Source organism: Pseudophryne corroboree, chromosome 5 (assembly GCF_028390025.1).
Source record: "Pseudophryne corroboree isolate aPseCor3 chromosome 5, aPseCor3.hap2, whole genome shotgun sequence".
Lineage (NCBI taxonomy): Eukaryota > Metazoa > Chordata > Amphibia > Anura > Myobatrachidae > Pseudophryne > Pseudophryne corroboree.
Genome location: NC_086448.1, coordinates 654,423,748 through 654,443,988, shown reverse-complemented (window position 1 = coordinate 654,443,988; position 20,241 = coordinate 654,423,748). Strand labels below are relative to the sequence as shown.

Genomic DNA, 20,241 nt, shown 5'->3' with positions numbered 1-20,241 from the left:
TCAGAAAATACAGGTTTGGGATGGTGATGGTGGGGGGACCTGAGTACGACAGTCAGTGAGACGATTATATCAATGCTGACAGTTGCCATATTTGGGAAAGGTATCAAATGACAGAGTTTTGTACAAGAGTGTGGAAATCTTATGCAATGGCAGGTGCGGCATAAAAGCAGTGCGGAAACAACACCAATTAAGGAGAAAACAGCCGCTATGGGCTGCGGTATGCAGGTGAATGACTCTGCAGTGCCTGTCCATCCTCCCAAACCACACACGCTCAGCTTGTAATCTCTTCTTCCTATTCTCCCATTATAGAATAGTAAAAAGCAAACACAGCTACAACTAGCACTGTTAATTCACTTCACGCTCAGAAGAGATTACTATTGCTCTACCTCATGGTTGGTAGGTGTGGACACTTTAGAGCACATTTCCAAAAGTTAAAAACTATAGAAATGATACCTGAAACCGGAGACATCACCAGGTGTGGAGACACCCGGTGCGCACTCCGCATTGCTACCTCCACGCCCCCAGGTGGCTGTCCGAAAAGGGGGCGTAGTCTAACAGAAGGCGGCGTGACCTTGTAGGCTTCTCCGTTTCTTCACCTCGGGGGGCGTGTCCAGCATCCCTGGAGATGATGGCTGCCCCTGGAGACTGGTCTGAGTGCAGTGCTGGCTCTTCATGTGTGACAGGAGCCGAGTGCTACAGGTGAATATCACACTGTAGCACTCGGCTCCGGTCACTGCAGAAGAGCCGGCACTTTGGTGTCACCCCTTCTGAGGGTAACACCCAGGTGAGTGCCGCAACCCCCGCACCAGGCATGTGATCCCACTGCCTGAAAGTATCCCAAGACACATACCCTGTTCTACTGCCCATGTGCAGGGGTTGGTGCATGCAGTATAAAGCCCAGGCATCATCCTCAGTGCTTGCTCAGAGGTTCACAGTGTTGGCCTCAGGAAGGTGGATTAGGATTGCTGATCGATCCCTCCCCAAAAGTTATCTATGGGGACCAGTAATGTAACATTCAGGCCCTGCTCAATACTAATAAGAGTTAGACTATGTGCCTTCATTTTACAGTGAGGTTTATGATGGCACACCGCCCACAGTATGGCCACAGCAGCAGCTAATTAGCATTATCTTCAGGCTAGACAGTGAGGTTGGGCCACAATCATGTCATTGTGCATGCTAATAACTTTATGTTGCAATTACATATTATCCATATGCAGTTGTTTTAATGTTAAGATTTTTTTTTCAAACTTACATTAATCTTTAATTCATACAATAACATCAAATACTGTAATGTGTTTATACAGAGAAGAATGTACACATTATATTCTATAGTGTAATCACCGTGTGGGGGAAGTGTGTACAGTGCACTGTGTTGGTACACATGTCCATATTAACTTGCACTATGTAGATATATGGCCCATCATAAACACTATGCAATCGGTAGCGTTTCAGGACTTTCATTCTTTCTCCTGTAGTTAGCGTGTTATTCGTAGCCACATACAAAGCCATTTATAGTTCACTAGGTGAGTGATTCAGATCTGATCGCTGCTGTGCATGTATGCCCAGCGGGCGTTCAGGTACTAACTGTGCATGCATACTGTATGTATGGCAATGCGCACGTGCATAGGACAACAATGGGCATCGCCGGTCAGCGATGGGATGGTGTGAAAAATCCGATTGCACGGGCGTTCGCAAAGTGATTGACAGGAGGAAGCTGTTTGTGGGAGGTAACTGACCATTTATTGGGAGTGTCCGGAAAAACGCAGGCTTGGCCAAGCATTTTCAGAGAGGGTGTCTGACGTCAGTTCCGGCCCCGATCACCCTGTTCGCACTGTAGGAGTAAGTCCTGGGCTGCGCAGAGACTGCACAAAGTGGATTTTAGCAGTTTGGCGTACACATAGGATTGCACACTTGCCTGGCGAATTTACACTCTCCCTGGAGGCGGCGACTATCTGAACGCAGGACAGCAAAGTTTGCAGCCCAGCGATCAGGTCTGAACTACCCCCTAGGCTCGCTAGATTATTACTTTTGTTGCAAAGAAATTGGTATAAAGTCGCAGATTAACCACAACCACACAGCACCAATGTGACCAGATACACATCGCTCCGTCAAGAGATCACAGATTTGTTTGAGCCCACTGGAAGGGGGTTTCCTCTTATCATCAGTAACCACCTGCTACTGACACCACCCACTGCATAGTGGGCAGGTAACACTGCCACCAACAAGCTCCTACAATCAGCACGTGGAACAGCTCACTACCATCCAGGCTCCTATCATCAGCACCAGAAGCTGTCTACTTCTGGTTATGTGTAGACATGCTGTATGTATGGCAATGCCTGGTTGGTGTCGTCTAATTCTCACTGGCCCCTCACCATGGACCAATCTCTGCAGACATTGGGGTCATTCCAGATCAGCTGGAGAACGAAATAGTGTTTTGCGTGATTCTGTTAGTCACAGGATACCGATGCAGTTGTCTTAAAGGCAAAATGTTTATTGCTCAAAAAGTCTTAACTCTTCCATTTACAGATGGTGCTTGGGGGTATCATAGCATACAGATGTTCAGCAGAAGTAGAAATCCTTTTTGATATCAGAGGATACACTCACAAAATTTAAATAACTCTGTTTTACATTATAAAGAAACCGGACTGTCGCCTTTCTTCCATAGCTGCCTAAACCCAACCCTCCCCGCTTGTTGCCTGACCCTAACCTCCCGGTAAAAATGACCCCCCTCCTCGAAACCTAACCATAACCTTCCATCCCTGCAACCTAACCCCACTTCTAGTGCCTAAACTACCCCCCCACCCCCGCTGCACGCGGCGAGACGCTGTAAGAACAATCGGAATTCCGTACGTTGTTTTCTTGACACTGGGATCTGAGCTCCATATTAGTAGTAGTATTTCGACCACCGGGATCCCATCTAGCGGCATTTTAACTACATCCCAACAAGTTTGCTTTCCTAAAACACAATCCGATTTAGCACATAACGGTCACAAATGTTCAGGAAATTCTTAAAAGCAAATTGTTTTCCCCTAAACCTGCTGGACATTTTACACAAATACAAACAGGAGACACCCTATGGTCATTACAAAGAAAAGGCTTGTTCAGTCGCCTTAAAACCCCTTTGCTGGTGCCAGGATAATTACCATATCACTTACTACAGACCTAATTCAGTAAGAGTAGCAGATTCTGCTTTTTAGCAGAATCTGCTACTAGTGCAATTGCGTGCTGGGGTTCGCCCCTTGCAGGTCAAGGCCGCCCAGCATGCTACCCGCCGCCTACCAACTGTGATCACGCTCTAATTGCGATCGCGACGCAATTAGAGCATGGTCGCAGAAACTATGGAAGCCTTCCCGCTGCCATTTTTTTATTGGAGCGGCTGCAGTGACAACATGCAGCCGCTCTGAAGCCGCCACAGGCATGCCCCCGTTTTCTCCGGAAACACTCCATCGCCGCCAATCCCCAGAAAGCTTCTGGCTGTCGATCAGGCGGAGGCATTAGCAGGGCCGGCTCTAGGCATGTACGAATAGAGCAACTGCGCAGGGCGCCACGCGCTGGCGCCGCCATATTCGAGGCTGGAGCCGGCCCTGTGCATTGTTGGCCCGGCCGCCGTGACCTCCTGTGTGCGCTGCGCCGGTGTCTAACGTCAGACGCCGGCACCGCGCAGCGCGCATAGCGCACACAAGCGCCTTGAAGGCCGCCCGTCCGCCCTCACCTGGACCCGGACCCGCACTCGCAGGCCATCCGCCCGCCCGCCATCGGACAGCAGTACTCCTCCCCCTCTCAGCGCCGCAGGTATTTGGGGGGGAGGCACATTTATGGATGGGTGGCACTGTGGGGGCATTTATCTGGCACTGTGGGGGCATTTATCTGGCACTGTGGTGGTATTTATCTGGCACTGTGGGGGCATATCTGCACTGTGGGGGCATTTATCTGGCACTGTGGGGGCATATCTGGCACTGTGGGGGCATTTATGTATCTGGCACTGTGGGGGCATATCTGGCACTGTGGGGGCATATCCGGCACTGTGGGGGCATATCTGGCACTGTGGGGGCATATCTGGCATTGTGGGGGCATTTCTGGCACTGTGGGGGCATTTCTGTCACTGTAGGGGCATATCTGGCACTGTGGGGGCATTTATGTATCTGGCACTGTGGGGGCATATCTGGCACTGTGGGGGCATATCTGGCACTGTGGGGGAATTTATGTATCTGGCACTGTAGGAGCATTTATGTATCTGGAACTGTGGGGACATATCTGGCACTGTGGGGGCATTTATGTATCTGGCACTGTGGAGGCATTTATCTGGCACTGTGGGGGCATTTATCTGGCACTGTGGGGGCATTTATCTGGCACTGTGGGGGCATATCTGCACTGTGGGGGCATTTATCTGGAACTGTGGGGACGTATCTGGCACTGTGGGGGCATTTATGTATCTGGCACTGTGGGGGCATTTCTGTATCTGGCACTGCTGGGGGGCATGTCATGTGTAGCTGGCACGGCTGGGGAGCATATCATGTAGTGTTCCCGCTAGGCGTCTGTGGCTAGGCAATGAGTCTCAGTGCTCTTCCTGGCGCAAAGTGTCTTACGTGCTCTGCCTGGCGCAAAGTGTCTAACGTGCTCTGCCTGGCGCAAAGTGTCTCACGTGCTCTGCCTGGCGCAAAGTATCTAACGTGCTCTGCCTGGCGCAAAGTGTCTAACGTGCTCTGCCTGGCGCAAAGTGTCTAACGTGCTCTGCCTGGCGCAAAGTGTCTAACGTGCTCTGCCTGGCGCAAAGTGTCTAACGTGCTCTGCCTGGCGCAAAGTGTCTAGGAGGTTCTACCTGGTGCAGTGTGTATTAACTGCACTACTGTGTGGTGTAATGCGAATTGCCACTATTATGTGGCCACGCACCTTTCCCACGAAGCAACGCCCCTAAATTTGAGCTGCGCGCCTTCGGCGCGCACTGTCCATACTTTACCATGTAGGTAGGTGAGCACCAAGCATTATAGTATGTACATAATTTTGCCCTCCTAACTTAAAAATGTGCCTTCCCTGTGATCAGCACCCTGCCCTGAAAAGTGAACACTATCATGTGTAGCTGGCACTGCTGGGGGGTATATTGGGGGTCATTCTGAGTTGTTCGCTCGCAAGCTGCTTTTAGCAGCTTTGCACACGCTAAGCCGCCGCCTACTGGGAGTGAATCTTAGCTTAGCAAAATTGCGAGCGAAAGATTCGCAATATTGCGAAAAGACATCTCTGTGCAGTTTCTGAGTAGCTCGAGACTTACTCTGCCAGTGCGATCAGTTCAGTGCTTGTCGTTCCTGGTTTGACGTCACAAACACACCCAGCGTTCGCCCAGACACTCCTCCGTTTCTCCAGCCACTCTTGCGTTTTTCCCAGAAACGGTAGCGTTTTTTCACACACACCCATAAAACGGCCAGTTTCCGCCCAGAAACACCCACTTCCTGTCAATCACATTACGATCACCAGAACGAAGAAAAAACCTCGTAATGTCGTGAGTAAAATACCTAACTGCATAGCAAATTTACTTGGCGCAGTCGCACTGCGGACTTTGCGCATGCGCATTAGCAACTAAACGCTCCGTTGCGAAAAAAAACAACGAGCGAACAACTCGGAATGACCCCCATTGTGTGTAGCTGGCACTGCTGGGGGGCATGTCATGTCTATCTGGCACTGCTGGGGGGTATATTGTGTGTAGCTGGCACTGCTGGGGGCATGTCATGTCTATCTGGCACTGCTGCGGGGCATGTCGTGTAGCTGGCACTGCTGGGGGTATATTATGTCTATCTGGCACTGCACATTATGTGTATCTGGCACTACACTGGAGACGTGTGGCTGTTATGTGTAAGGCTGCTAATTGTGTGCGTAGAGGGGGTGTGAAAATATATTTATTTATAGTCTAATAATATAAAGTTATGAGGCCACGCCCACTTTTCCAGAGGCCATGCCCACTTTTCCTGGAGCGCACGCGCCTTTGGCGCGCGCATGGGGGGGGGCGCTTTTACATGTTCTCGCTCAGGGTACTAGTAGGCCTGGAGCCGGCCCTGGGCGTTAGCAGTTAATGATGCAACCTGAATTAGGCCCTATGTGAGAATTTCCCATGAACAATCTGTTTTAAAATGTCAAAGCCTTCTAAAACAATATACCTTCCTATAAGTGCATAGTTCATGCATTTATTTTTAATATGCATTCCCATAATTCTCTAACTGCACATAGCGCTTTAAATATAAGATGGAAAAAATGAGGGGTGTACAATAAGTTTCCAGATTCACAAAAAGTATTATGTTTACAAACAGAGTAAATATAAAACCATTTTTTCCAAAGTATTTAGCAGAGGAGTTTATGCAAATTTGCATGTGCTCAAGCCACTTGGTGAAACACCTTGACCAGTCCAAAGAAGGTATGTCGTCAAGGCCGTAGCTACCATAGGTGCAGGGAGTGCAGCTGCTATGAGGCCCAGAGCTGGGAGATGCCCGCTTTCCCTGTCAAGTATATATGTGTTATATAAGTTTTTGCCCATTGGGTGATGTATAGAGGCGCTAACAAACTTTTACCTTGGGGCCTACAAAATATCTAGTTATGCCTCCTGACCTGCTCATTGTAACGTAGTATAAAATGAACAGGAGGGCATTATAATGTCACATACTAGGGACGCTGTAATGTGGCACAATATGAACTGGAGACACTGTATTAATTGCGGATACTGTGTTGCATAATGTGTACTGGCAGTCCTACAATGTGACATAATGTGAACTAGGGCATTGCTATCGGTCCTAAAATACATTAGCGCACTATTATAGGGCATAAAATGAACAACTGCTGCACAGAAGTGTCTCTCTAAAAGCATTGGGACTGGGGCCCTTCAAAATGTTGCTATGGAGCCCACAACATTCTAGCAGCACCCCTGTATGTTGTCTACATGCTGATAAAAGTCTCCACTGCAGCTTCCAATGACTCAAAATGAATCCCATACATCTTGTGCTTGATTTGTGGGAACATGAAGAAGTGGCAGTGGGCCAGACCTGGACTGTGGATGGGTTCATGGATGCAGGTGCATTATTGTGATGGAGAAAGGCAAAATAAGTGTGAGTTCTTGGATGGCACCTGGACTTACGGCAGGCATTGGTTCGTGTACCAGTGCCCAGTGACTGTGCGCTGCCGTACGAGTGGTACAGTAGCTAAATACTGTATTCAGTTTTGGCCACAAAAACAGGCATCATCTGCTTGTCCACACTGTGCTCATGTCAGAACTTCTGGGGCATCGCACCCCCTACTGGGGTCCACTGGACCGACTATTGTTTAGTTACGGGGTCGAAACTGTAGATCCAGCTGTTGGGGCACCCAGCACGGAGAAACCTTGCTCAGGCCAAGCTTTTCGTGGATTATTGAGCAGCTGAATCCCAATGAGATGCCTAACTACTTTTCTAACTGGCCACTGTTACACTGGAGTCCAACGCAACTATGGCCTACATGGCAGCAACATTGTCCTCGTGATGTCAAACACAGGTAAGCCGCAGTGCTCCTCGTCTTCCAGGGATCGAATCCCATGCCAAATTCTGCAAACCATTCAAACACAGTTATTCAGGATGGTGCTTCCTCCCCAAAAGCAGCTCACAGTCAGTCAAAACTCTCCTGCTGTCGCAGACCACTCTTGTAGTCATACAAGATCATGGCTCTTCAGTGGCCTCAGTTGAGCTCCATAGCGAAGCAGCATGGAGTATAGAGCACCATGAGAGCCCAGAGGCAACAGTGGGAAGATCACAATTCCCATAATGTTTAAGTTTTTGACATATACCCTGTATTTACAAAGAGCTGACAAAATGGGATATAGTCACGATCCCGGCAGTCAGCATATCGACGCTGGGATCCCGCCCGCCAGAATGCTGGCAGGGAGCCGAGGACTATTCCTACTTGTGGGTGTCCATGGCACCCATAGAGTGGGAACAGAACCTGTGGCGAGCACAGCGAGCCACTGGACCCGCAGAGTGGCGAGTGAAGCAAGCCCGCATGTGGCTTCGTTGCGCTAGCCCCCCTGCCGGCATTCTGGTGGCTGTTTCCGGTATCCTGAACCCAACCCGACAAAACATGCTGTATTTCCGAGAGATAATTATGTTGTTTTAGGATTACTGGACCTCATGTCACAGCAGTCGACACCTTGATCTTTCAGAAGCCAGTTAGAATATCTGGAAATCCATGTGTGTAGTCATTTTCTAATCTTTCTAGCTGTGCTCTATAACCAAACATGGATTGGCTGAATCTTTTAAACAAACTCAGCTGCTAGATGAATGTGTCTGCATATGGGCACCTTAGCAAATATGCATACAGGGCCAACTCAGAGTTAAGGCCAATACACATTAGAGAGATGTGTGCTGAGTGAATTAACGCGAGTTCAGATTTTTCCAGATTTTTCTTATTAGCTAACCAAAATACATGACATCTGAGACCCAATAAGATGCCGTTTTGAGATATGGGTAAATCCGGGTAAATCCGAACCCGCACATCTCTAGTTTAAAGCCCTAGATGTACAAAGTTTGTATATTTTCCCTGTGTTTATGTTGGTTTCTCGCACACTGCAAACAAAATTGCCATCTGACGAAGGGGGTAATTCTGAGTTGATCGCAGCAGCAAGTTTGTTAGCAATTGGGCAAAACCATGTGCACTGCAGGTGTGGCAGATATAACATGTGCAGAGAGAGTTAGATTTGGGTGGGTTATTTCGTTTCTGTGCAGGGTAAATACTGGCTGCTTTATTTTTACACTGCAATTTAGATTTCAGTTTGAACACACCCCACCCAAATCTAACTCTCTCTGCACATGTTAAATCTGCCCCCCCCCCCTGCAGTGCACATGGTTTTGCCCAACTGCTAAAAACTTTCCTGCTGCGATCAACTTGGAATTACCCCCAAAATGTGTGTGTTAGAGAATTTAGATTGTAACACAAGTCACAAGAAAGATGAACAGCCTCTGTAATCCACTGTGTAATATGATTTGTGCTATATGAATATACAATACTAGGTGATTCATCGCTCCCTACGGGCGCTCTTCACACCGTCGTAAGGGGCTACGCCCCACTAAACTTGACAGAAAAGTGAAGGTGTAGAATAGTAGATGGTGAAGTTGTGGTGGAATGGTTGGTTTGTTTGTGGGTAGATGTAGTATGACAAAAGGGAATGTGATGGTGAATGTTGGTGATGGGGTGTTGTGATTGGGTGTGTGTAGGGTGTGCTAAGTAGTGGATTTTGTTGACTGGTGGTAGGGTGTGTGAAGTAGAAAGTGTGGAGTGTGCGTAGAAATATGTCTGTAGTGCATGTGTGTGTTTGTAGGGTAGAGGGGTAGTGTTGTAGGGTAGTAATAATCATTGTTGAGGGTCATAGGGGAGGCGGTCAAGATCCCGCTGGACGGGATGCCGGCGGTAGAAATACCGATGCCGGAATCCCGACCAGCACAATCCCGTCATATTCTCCCTCCGTGGGGCCGTGTTCCGCTCGCCACCCCTGTCGGGATTGTGTGGTCGGGATTCCGGCCTTGGTATTTCGACCGCCGGGATCCCGTCCAGCGGGATTTAGTACTGATCCCGGTCATAGTGTGTATGTGGTAGGTGTTGATTGTATTGCATGGTGGATTGTGGTGGGGGGTGAAGGAACAATGTGTGGAGTGTAGTTTGTTGTGCAAGGGGTACATGGATTGTGGTTGGTGTATGAAATGTGGTGTGTTTGGGGTCATCAGGTGAGTGAGTGTGGATGTGGTGTGGTGAGTGTATAAATTGTTGTAGGGGTGAGGGCTGGGTGAGGTCATAGGAGGTGTGGTAGTTATAAGAGGTGTATGTGTGTGTTATAGGATGAGTTTGTTGGAAGGTGGCATGGCTGTGTGTGTTATGTTTTGGGAGCTTTGTGTAGGGTATTGTGGTGTGTGGAAGTGTGAGGGGGTGGGGGGGAAACATGAATTGGCATGTTATTGCTTGTGTGTGGGACGGGTCCATTGTGTGCAGATTGTTGTGTTAATGGGTTGACAGAATGCATGGGCAGTATAGACAGGGAGGTAGGTGTGTAGTAGGTGTAGTGTGGTGGTGTGCAGGATTGTGGAGGGTCTGGAAGGTACTGTAGGTGTTGCCGTGTAATTGTAGAGGGGTAAGTGGTTGTGTGTGTGGTTAATTTAACAGTGTTGGGTAGTGATGTATGGTGTTTGCGTAATACAACCACCGTCCCCACCATGCCGGCACAGAGAAGGGTAAGAGAGTGGTATGCAAATCCCCCCACCATGTGTTGGTTGGCAGGTGTGGTGCGGACACACAGTGATGTAATGACGGTGTACACAGTTAAGGTTCCAGGGCTCCCCACTACCCCAGCACAAAGTGTATGGTAGAGGGGACTCCATTCCACACTGTACCGGGAGGCCCCATCAGCACAATGTCGTGACCCTGTGCACGTCCTCATGACCGTCACCGGCAGCTGTCTGGGTGGGGGAGAGTGGGGTGTTGGAACTGTTGTCCCGAGCGGCTGGTTTTAAATAAATGCATCTGAGGCACACAATAATAGATGGGCAGGACCCCCCCACCATAATATAAGGCGGGATGCTCCCCCAATATCAGTAATCTTCCCCCCTTTATAAACCATTCCACTTCCCCCCCTTCCAGCACAATAGCAGCTATCAAGGGGGTGCGCTACTGCTGGCTCCTATACTGATGGTGGTGGGTGCGGGTGGTGGATTTGTGCTGGGTGATGGTGGAGTGGCGACAGGGCTGGCGGGCGCAGGCAGACCGGTGCGGGTTAGGGAGGTGACGGAGGCGCAGCTGGCGTGGTAGTGAGGGAGGATTACGGTCTGGTGTGTCGCGCCTCCGTGAGACAGGGTGTGCAGCGGTAGTGGAGAGGGGGGGAGACTTCTATGCGTTGCTGTCGGCCGGCGGAAGAGAGCTACGGGGTGACGGGGCTGGTGAAGGGCAGAGGGAGCTGCTGTGGTAGGCTGCCTGTCGGCTGTCGTTCGGCTCCGTGAATGGGAGCTAGAATGGTAGTGAGGGAGTCTGACTGTGCGGTGTGGTCGGGCTCCGTGAGTCAGTGTGGGGAGCGATGTGTGCGGGCGGGGTGTGGAGGGCGTTTAGCCGTGACTGTATGTCGGCGGCGCGGCTGCACTGTAACAGATGGTAGGGGGGGGCTAGCGGCGGACTCAGTAGCGGCTGTGTGTAGCGCCGTGGTGGGTAAGGTGGGTGTAGTAAGTGGTGATGGGTGTTTGCAGAGGAGGGGTGGTGTGGGGTGAGGGTGTGTGGGTCTCCTTGCCTACCTGGTAGTGTGGGCCGTCAGTGCACTGCTGGCTTGTGGCAGAGAATGGTGTGTCTGCCTGGTGGTCCCTTCTGTGTGGTGTGCTGACACTGGGACAGGGCAGGGTCTGTGACTCCACCCAGCGTTAGAAATGCAGGCACAGAGTCACAGGGCTAATATATAGGAGATTAAATACATAAGAACAAACAACATGACGTGTAGACTCTGGAGAGCCCACTTACAAGCCTGTTAGCTCTGGCAGATAACCTCATCATGGGGGATAATTCAGAGTTGATCGCAGCAGCAAATTTGTTAGCAGTTGGTCAAAACCATGTGCACTGCAGGGGGGGTGCAGATATAACATGTACAGAGAGAGTAAAGGTGTGTACACACGGTGAGATTTTTTCTTGAGATTTTGACTATATAGTCAAAATCGCAAGAAAAGTTAGTGCAAATCGCAAGGTGAAAGTCACCTTGCGATCCCGATGCGCGGCCCCGCCAGGTCGGCATCGCAAGAAAAGATAGACTGTGCAGGCAAGTCAATCCTTGCTAGATCGGTGTACTATCTAGTTCATCTCACATGTCAATGACATCTCACATAAGCCAAAATCTCACATAAGCCAAAATCGTAAGCACACATAGGGGTAAATTTACTAAGATTCGTATTTTCCCGTTTCAGGTCAAAGTTCAATCACGAATGACATCGAAAGTGTAAAACTGCAACTTTTTGAATTTGTTACGATGGATTTACTAAGCTGTCGTATTCGGGTTTTTCTTTTCTTCCGATGTCGATGTCATTCGTGTTTTTTTTGTGTTTTTTACGGCAGTGATTAGCAAAACACTGCCGACTTTTTTACAATTAATCTCGGCCGGATCTGTGTGATCCGTGCTGGGGTTCTATTTTTTTTTTTTTTTAAATTAAACACTGTAAAATTTAAAAAAAAAATTGCGTGGGGTCCCCCCTTCTAAGCATAACCAGCCTCGGGCTCTTTGAGCCGATCCTGGTTGCCGAAATATGGGGAAAAAAATGACAGGGGTTCCCCCATATTTAAGCAACCAGCATCGGGCTCTGCGCCTGGTCCTGGTTCCAAAAATACGGGGGACAAAAAGAGTAGGGGTCCCCCGTATTTTTAAAACCAGCACCGGGCTCCACTAGCTGGACAGATAATGCCACAGCCGGGGGTCACCTTTATATAGTGCCCTGCGGCCGTGGCATCAAAAATCCAACTAGTCACTCCTGGCCGGGGTACCCTGGGGGAGTGGGGACCCCTTCAATCAAGGGGTCCCCCCCCCCAGCCACCCAAGGGCCAGAGGTGAAGCCCGAGGCTGTCCCCCCCCATCCAATGGGCTGCGGATGGGGAGGCTGATAGCCTTTGTTGTAAAAGAAAAGATATTGTTTTTAGTAGCAGTACTACAAGGCCCAGCAAGCCTCCCCCGCATGCTGGTACTTGGAGAACCACAAGTACCAGCATGCGACGGAAAAACGGGCCCGCTGGTACCTGTAGTACTACTACTAAAAAAATACCCAAAAAAAGACAAGACACACACACCGTGAAAGTATAATTTTATTACATACATACACACATACATACATACTTACCTTAAGTTCCCACGCAGGTCGGTCCTCTTCTCCAGTAGAATCCAAGGGGTACCTGTTGAAGAAATTATACTCACGAGATCCAGGGGTCCAGGCTCCTCGGGAAATCCAGGGGTAATCCACGTACTTGAAAAAAAAAAAAAACGGTGTCCCGACCACGAACTAAAAGGGGACCCATGTTTGCACATGGGTCACCTTTCCACGAATGCCAGAAACCCACTTTGACTTCTGTCTAAGTGGGTTTCTTCAGCCAATCAGGGAGCGCCACGTTGTAGCACTCTCCTGATCAGCTGTGTGCTCCTGTCCTCACTGACAGGCAGCACACGGCAGTGTTACAATGTAGCGCCTATGCGCTACATTGTAACCAATGATGGGAACTTTCTGCCCTGCGGTTGACCTAAAGTGACGTCACCGCTGAGCAGAAAGTTCCCAGCATTGGTTACAATGTAGCGCATAGGCGCTACATTGTAACACTGCCGTGTGCTGCCTGTCAGTGAGGACAGGAGCACACAGCTGATCAGGAGAGTGCTACAACGTGGCGCTCCCTGATTGGCTGAAGAAACCCACTTAGACAGAAGTCAAAGTGGGTTTCTGGCATTCGTGGAAAGGTGACCCATGTGCAAACATGGGTCTCCTTTCAGTTCGTGGTCGGGACACCGTTTTTTTTTTTTTTTTCAAGTACGTGGATTACCCCTGGATTTCCCGAGGAGCCTGGACCCCTGGATCTCGTGAGTATAATTTCTTCAACAGGTACCCCTTGGATTCTACTGGAGAAGAGGACCGACCTGCGTGGGAACTTAAGGTAAGTATGTATGTATGTGTGTATGTATGTAATAAAATTATACTTTCACGGTGTGTGTGTCTTGTCTTTTTTTGGGTATTTTTTTAGTAGTAGTACTACAGGTACCAGCGGGCCCGTTTTTCCGTCGCATGCTGGTACTTGTGGTTCTCCAAGTACCAGCATGCGGGGGAGGCTTGCTGGGCCTTGTAGTACTGCTACTAAAAACAATATCTTTTCTTTTACAACAAAGGCTATCAGCCTCCCCATCCGCAGCCCATTGGATGGGGGGGGACAGCCTCGGGCTTCACCCCTGGCCCTTGGGTGGCTGGGGGGGGGGACCCCTTGATTGAAGGGGTCCCCACTCCCCCAGGGTACCCCGGCCAGGAGTGACTAGTTGGATTTTTGATGCCACGGCCGCAGGGCACTATATAAAAGTGACCCCCGGCTGTGGCATTATCTGTCCAGCTAGTGGAGCCCGGTGCTGGTTTTAAAAATACGGGGGACCCCTACTCTTTTTGTCCCCCGTATTTTTGGGACCAGGACCAGGCGCAGAGCCCGATGCTGGTTGCTTAAATATGGGGGAACCCCTGTCATTTTTTTTCCCATATTTCTGCAACCAGGATCGGCTCAAAGAGCCCGAGGCTGGTTATGCTTAGGAGGGGGGACCCCACGCAATTTTTTATGAAAAAATAAGCACTTTCCCACCCCTTCCCACTGATATACATGCACGGATCTCATGGATCCGTGCATGCCTATCCAATCACGAATAAAAAAAAAGGTCTGTTTTTTTTTAGCACTTTTTTACGAGTTGTAATTTTTCACGGCAGTGTTTGTTTTTTTTTTTGCTTTGCACTTCTTAGTAAATGACCGAGATTCATACTTAAACAGCCGCGTTTTGACCGATGGTGTATTCATTCGTAATTTTTTACTTGGACTTGCAAAAAATTACGAATGCCCTCATCTCTGCCGTGATTAGTGTTTAGTAAATTACCGAGATGACACTTTGATGAAAAAACGGCATCTCGGTCAAAATCGGGAGCTTAGTAAATTTCCCCCATAGTCCATATCTCAAGAAAAGTTAGCCAAAATCTGTCCTATCTGGGCTCCGGGTATTTCAAGGGAAATCGCAAGTAAAAATCGAACATAGCAAGGATCTCACCGTGTGTACACACCCTTAGATTTGGGTGTTGTGTGTTCAAACTGAAATCTAAATTGCAGTGTAAAAATAAAGCAGCCAGTATTTACCCTGCACAGAAACAAAATAACCCACCCAAAATCTAACTCTCTCTGCACATGTTATATCTGCCTCCCCTGCAGTGCACATGGTTTTGCCCAACTGCTAACAAAAATCCTGCAGCGATTCGCAGCCTTGCTATGCAAAAAAGCCCTCCACCATAGGCGGCGGCGAGTTGATGACACGGGCAGCAAAAAGTTGCTACGTGCGATCAACTCTGAATGATCCCCATGGTTTTGCCCAACTGCTAACAAATTTGCTGCTGCGATCAACTCTGAATTACCCCCAATGACATCAGTTTACGCTCAACACTGATATTTCTGTGTAACACTACTGATTATTTTCATGCTATGAGACAAGATTACACACCTAAATATAGATCTAATGAGGCTATTTCTTATCTCTCTTTATAACCAGTTTGGAATCCATAGAAATGTGACTCTAATTGGGAATGGAGTGGGTGGAAACGTTACGTTTGGTTAACGACAAGGACACTTGTTCTGTTGTAACATTTATTGCCTTTTATCACAGAGAGTCTTAGTGCGCCTCCTGGTACGTTTGTCAGTTAATAATAAACCTGGAAACATTCAATAACCTTGCATTAGATGATTAAACACCATTGTTACATTTCTCTAGTATGTATAGCAAATGGTACTACCAAACTTAACCCTTTTTGTTCTGAGGCCATCCAAAACAGACATAAGAACCTACACAAGGAAGAGAAGTTTGGATAAATTATACACGTCAAGCTATTTTAGAGGTTTTACATATTGTTGGAATGAAGCTCAGGTTTGTCCTATGAATGGCCAATGAATACATACAGTGTTAACATAACAGAAATGTTCTGTGTTAACAGAAATGCATTGGTTAGGGTGGTGGAACTCCTTTACTCTGCCCCCCCCCCCCCCACACACACACACAACTCCCATTAGGCGGAGCCAGCGCCAGTGCTAGGGTGTTCAGCATTCCCCCGCAAAATATACATTTTTACATTACATCCCATACAGTACTTTATAAAGGGACAGCTGTCTCACAAGGAAGGGACATGGTCACACAATAGTACCCCCAATTCAAATGACACCACATAGTAGTACAATTTTATTCCCATTACAGTGCATGTAGTGCCCCTCATTCATATTACACCACATAGTAGTGCCCCTTATTCACATTACATCACTCAGTAGTGCCCTTTATTCACGTTATGATACACAGTGGTACCGCTTATACACATGATGGGATTACTGTGCAAGGCCGTGGAGGAGGTGGAACTAGTTCCACCTATAAATACAGGTGGTAGAACTCGGTTCCACCTCATTTTCCCCCACTTTAACCCCTGATCGGGAATGATATTGGCGGGGTCTGAGTTACCTGTTACATACCTTCTTCTGCTGTCTGCTCCCCCTATGCCACCCACCACACTAGGTCTCTATGACTCTCACCTCACTGGAGCACAGGGCTAGCCTTTAACTAGAGCCCCCTTCTGAGCCCCGAATGTGTCCCCACTAATCCCACCTAATAACCTAATATAGGATAGATAGATATAATTCTAACCTCCCCCCCCCCCCCCCCCCCAGAGTATAACCCTCCCTGGTGGTGCCTAACCCTAACTCTCCCTCCCCCACAGGCTAAACCTACCCCACCTCCCGCAGCCTAACCCTCCCTGGTGGTGCCTAACCCTAACTCTCCCTCACTTGCAGCCTAACTCTCCCCCCGCAGCCTAAACCCTAAAAGACCTCACCCCCCGGGCAGATTACCGCTTTGTAGTACTGGCAGTCCTTCGGGTTCTCGGCATTCGAGATTCTGGCATCAGAATTGGGATCTATGTTGGGATCCCGGCGTCGGTTTTCCGAGCAGTGTTTGTATTCCGACTGCCCGGATCCCGAACGACGGGATCCTGATGGGATCCTATATATGTTTGTATCATACTTCTTCTAGCAAGTATACCCTGTGCTTCCCTGCTGGCTCTAGGTCCTGGTCTTTTGCAAACCTGCTATCCTTATTCGGCCACCCTGTTACCATCTGGGGCGAATTAAGATATTAAGAAACGAAAGAACCCCAATACGTGTGTCTTTTCCTACATATAAAGGTAGAGGCATAATTGTTGTGCTTGGTGTGCCATTCGTTACAACAATATTACACTATGCAGTCCTTTCTCTGTCTTTGAGATCCAGAATTGTTGTCGGAAGTTTTGCTATATGAGGAAACTACGAGGCCTTTTGTTACATGCTAGAATACCATTGTTTTAAGGTACACAGATAATAATTGCCCTGCTGACCATCCCACCGTAACTGTATTACACTATTGCTATGTTTTCTGTTTCTCTTTGAGAGTCAATACACGTCTCGGGAGCTGCTTCATTAATGATCTGACTACAGGCTGTTATATATATCAAAACCTGGTACGGGTACACTATATACTTTGTTAATTTTTTATCTGGAATTATTACACTATTCGGCGTTTGTTCCCTCCCTAGTGTTTCCACAGATTACCTAAAACCACCTGCCAAAGTGGTATATACGGAAACAAGCTGCCACCCATAGAGAAATCTGTGGTTTAAGTGTTAAAAATCACTACATGAGCTATTGCTGAGTGAACTATTATTAAGAACGAATTACTATAGACAAGTAACAGAAGGAGCGCATCAACGTAACTACTGTTCACATATATATATATTGTAACAGGAGACTTGCTAGAATGTGCTCTGCTACAAAAATCCATTAACGACTGACTCCAGGCTTGTGCAAAAACAACAAATACCTTTTTATTCAGGTAGCTCAAAAACAAAGATATACATAAAACAAAGATCACTGTCTTTAGGGTAAACTACCAGGGAGGTAAGGCCCTGCCTCACTCCCTCTTACTTAATAAGGAACCCTTCAGGTCCCGGCATCCTGACACTAGTGGCCCAGCCCTCCGGATCCCACTGTCCCTAGCAGGCCTATCACCTGGACACTAACTGCCTTCAGGAGCCCTGACTCATGGGAGAGACTCTGCTTTAAACCCAGCACCCAGGTGCTTGCTGATGAAGCAGCTTCTTGGGCTAAGAAGCCTATAAGACCTGCTCTGGGCCAAATGGATGGGAACCTGGTCCATCCACACTTCCCATCTACCCCCAGGACCCTGTGTATAGGTTACAGGTGGCAAAGTACCTCTCCTGCCACTATATATATATATATATATATATATATATATATACATACATACATACACTGCTGTTTCATCTTGGATGTCATCTCGCCACCTCAAACGTAATATTTCTAAAAAAGAGTTAATTATATTTCCACCGGCCAATTGCCGTTACCAACCTGATATTTCTATCACTGTTGAGAACTCTACAATCAACCCTACCCCACAAGCTCGCTGCCTAGGTGTCATACTTGACTCTGAACTGTCCTTTGCTGCCCACATTCAGTCTTTCTCAAAATCATGTTACATGCATCTAAGAAACATATCCAAAATATGATCATACCTTACACAAGACACTGCTAAAACTCTAATCCATGCTCTCATTATCTCCCGCATTGATTATTGCAATAGTCTTTTTACTGGTCTTACTAAGAAGAGACTCTCACCATTACAATCCATTCTGAATGCAGCTGCGAGGCTAATATTCCTCGATAGACATTCATCGTCTGCAGACTCACTATGTCAGTCCCTCCATTGGCTACCTGTATTCTATGATATTCAATATAAAATACTGTTACTTACACACAAGGCTATTAACCATACTACACCAACATACATCTCTTCACTTATCTCAAAATATCTCCCAACCTGGCCCCTTCACTCTTCACAAGATCTACGTCTCTCATCCACACTCATTACTTGCTCCCATTAACAATTACAGGACTTTGTTCGGGCTGCACCCAATCTGTGGAATGCCCTACCTCGTACATTAAGACTCTCCTATAGTCTTCAAACCTTCAAGCGTTCCCTGAAAACTCACCTATTCAGACAAGCTTATCAAATTCCAGAACCGCTCACATTATCTTTATAGCTTTCCTATCCAATTATATCCCCACAGTACAGTCCACACATATCCCCCCCATATTTAATTCTTCACTCTCCCTTCCTCCTTACCCTGGTTCATCACTGCTGTGATGTCATATCATGCAGCCAGTAGCGGATCTTGCCACGACCAAGCAGGACTTTTGCCCGGGGCGCCGCCTTCCGGAGGGCGCTGGCGCCATCCGGAGGGCGCCGCACCGTGGCAAGATCCGCCACTGCTGCCCGCTGTGTCCCCCGTCCGCCTCCGCTGCCCGCTGCCGTCCCCGTCCGCCTCCTGTGAAGGGAACTAGACGCTATGCGTCTAGTTTCCCTTCGTGGAGAGTAACTTTGCTGAGCGGTGCGCGATGACGTCATCGCGCACCGCACAGCAAAGGTCCTCTCCACGAAGGGAACTAGACGCATAGCGTCTAGTTTCCCTTCGTAGAGAGGACCTTTTGCTGTGCGGTGCGCGATGACGTCATCGCGCACCGCTCAGCATTCAAGCGGCGCTAGCAATGTACAGGGGGCGTAACTGACCACGCCCCCTGTATTAGGACACGCCCCCTTTCCTGCCCGGGGCGCAGAGCGCCCTTGAACCGGCCCTGCATGCAGCCCACCAAGAACCTTTGCAATCTGGCGAACAACTATGCAATAGATAGCACCTATCCTTGTGTATCAATGCCTATTTCCCTATAGATTATAAGCTTGCGAGCAGGGCCCTCCTATCTCTATGACTGTTTGTTTTTACCCAGTTTTGTCTGCTAATTGTGTCCAGTTGTAAAGCGCAACAGAATTTGCTGCGCTATATAAGAAACTGTTAATAATATATATATATATATATATATATATATAAATAAAATACATTGCATTATACTGTATACAAACACTTGTGTACCTCCTATACAAATAAAAGCTAGATTTGAAATAATTGTAACTGTAACCAGGAGTTATAAACAATTCCACTAGACTGGCACTCCAAGTAACACATAAATACTTGCGCAGGTGCCTTCACAAAATACACTCCTGATGATAGTGCATTAAAAGCACTGAAACATTGATAAACAGATACAGCCTGTGATGGGATGCAAACTGGCATGTGACTACAGTGTATAAATAAAAATTATCGAGCTCAGCACTCACCATAATAAACTCACCATAACAAAAAGTGTGGTTTTAGTACTTCGCAATCTTGCCCCCTTTAAAAATATATGTCAAAAACACCCCCTTTCCAAAGGCTTAATTTCCCAGCTTTATGACCTCCTACTAGATGCTACTCTTCCCTCCTCCAGACTCCATGAAACTGCTTGGGAACGAGATCTTGGGCCTCCCCCGGAACCTAAGGACTGGGACGACATGAGACTGGGGATAGCAAAGAGCTCTATTGCAACCAA

At 48.0% G+C, this 20,241-nt stretch overlaps 1 protein-coding gene and 1 pseudogene across 2 annotated transcripts in view; one reads left to right on the top strand and one right to left on the bottom strand.

Moving 5' to 3' along the window:
• LOC134928209 (ethanolaminephosphotransferase 1-like) overlaps positions 1–20,241 on the top strand; it is a 185,348-nt gene that overhangs the window by 25,890 nt on the left and 139,217 nt on the right. The window lies entirely within an intron of this gene.
• LOC134931228 (small nucleolar RNA U3) lies at positions 266–469 on the bottom strand (annotated as a pseudogene).